This window comes from Lathyrus oleraceus, chromosome 7, assembly GCF_024323335.1.
Source record: "Lathyrus oleraceus cultivar Zhongwan6 chromosome 7, CAAS_Psat_ZW6_1.0, whole genome shotgun sequence".
Lineage (NCBI taxonomy): Eukaryota > Viridiplantae > Streptophyta > Magnoliopsida > Fabales > Fabaceae > Lathyrus > Lathyrus oleraceus.
The window spans coordinates 241,518,244-241,519,741 of record NC_066585.1 but is presented as its reverse complement, the minus strand read 5'-3'; the positions used below and the strand labels follow the sequence as shown (position 1 = coordinate 241,519,741).

Here is a 1,498-nt window from a genome sequence, read left to right as displayed (position 1 = left end):
GAACCTGAATCAACATTTAAAAGTTTTTATCCAACTAGCCGACACCTTTAAATCTAACGACGCTTCACCCGATGCGATCCATTTAAGATTATTCCCTTTCTCCCTCAGAGATAGAGCACGTTCATGGCTAGATTCACTTCCAGCTAATTCAATAACTACCTGGAAAGACCTTAGGAGAGTATTCCTTGCTATATATTTCCCCCCTAGTAAGACTGCTATTCTTCGAAACCAAATAACTAGATTTGCTCAAAACCAAGGAGAATCTCTTTTCGAAGCTTGGGAGAGATATAAAGAGCTATTAAGAGTCTTCCCACACCATGGCCTAGAACAATGGATGATCGTTCATACCTTCTACAATGGACTCCATTATAACACCAAGATGAGCATCGACGCTGCCGCAGGTGGCGCGCTGATGAACAAACCTTATCCAGAAGCTTGTGACCTAATTGAGGATATGGCCCAAAACCATTACCAATGGCGAACTGAACGAGCATTAATAGAGAAAAAGGAGACCCAAGGTGGAATACATGAGGTAAGCTCTCTAGACATGATGCAAAAGAAAATTGACACTTTAGCCCTTAGGATCAAACATATGTCTACAAACACTAACACCGTAGCAGTAGTCCACACAGAGTGCGAACTTTGTGGATCCAAAGGACACGAACAGACAGAGTGTAACCTTTTGAACGAACTGAATACCGACCAAGTGAATTACGCCCAAGGTAATCCATTTTCGAATACCTACAACCCTGGATGGAAGAATCATCCGAATTTCTCCTATAAAAATCAGAACCCTATCCAAAATCATGCACCTTAGAGACCGCAAGGTTATCAAGCCCAAAAACTAAACCAACCTATGCAAGTTGTGCCCTAGAAGTCTAACCTTGAGAAGATCATGGAGAGCTTTATATCGGGTCAGACTCAGCAAAATAAAGAATTCCTAAACCAGAATATTCACGTAAACAAACTTATAACGCAATTAGGAACCAAGGTTGATCAGATAATCACCCACAACAAGATGCTTGAAACCCATATCTCACAGGTAGCGCAAAACCAAGCCCCACAAACTACACCTGGAGGCCAATTCCCTAGACAACCTCAACCAAACCCTCGAGGGCAAGCTAACGCTATCTCGTTATGAAGTGGGACCGCTTATGAAGGTCCTCATAACCCAGCGATGAGCGAGTCCAAAACTTCTAAAGAAAATGTACCTACCAACCAAGAAGATGAACCAGAGGAACCCGAGAAACAAACCAACCGAGAAGGTGAAGCCAAGGATAAAACTTACAAACCACCACCCCCGTACAAACCACCAATCCCATACCCGCAAAGACTTAAACAAACCAAAATTAACCAATACCAAAAATTTATAAAAGTGATAGAAAAGCTTCATGTAGAGATTCCTTTCACCAAAGCTATCACCCAAATTCCGTCTTACGCCAAATTTCTCAAAGACATCTTAACCAACAAGCGTAGGCTTGACGATCCAAAAACCTTG

General features: G+C 42.1%; 1 non-coding gene across 1 annotated transcript; it reads right to left on the bottom strand.

Moving 5' to 3' along the window:
• Window positions 1-217: 217 nt before the first annotated feature.
• LOC127109206 (small nucleolar RNA R71) lies at window positions 218-324 on the bottom strand. Its single transcript, XR_007796545.1, has one exon. It is a non-coding gene; the product is annotated as a small nucleolar RNA R71 (small nucleolar RNA).
• Between the last annotated feature and the right edge of the window lie 1,174 nt (window positions 325-1,498).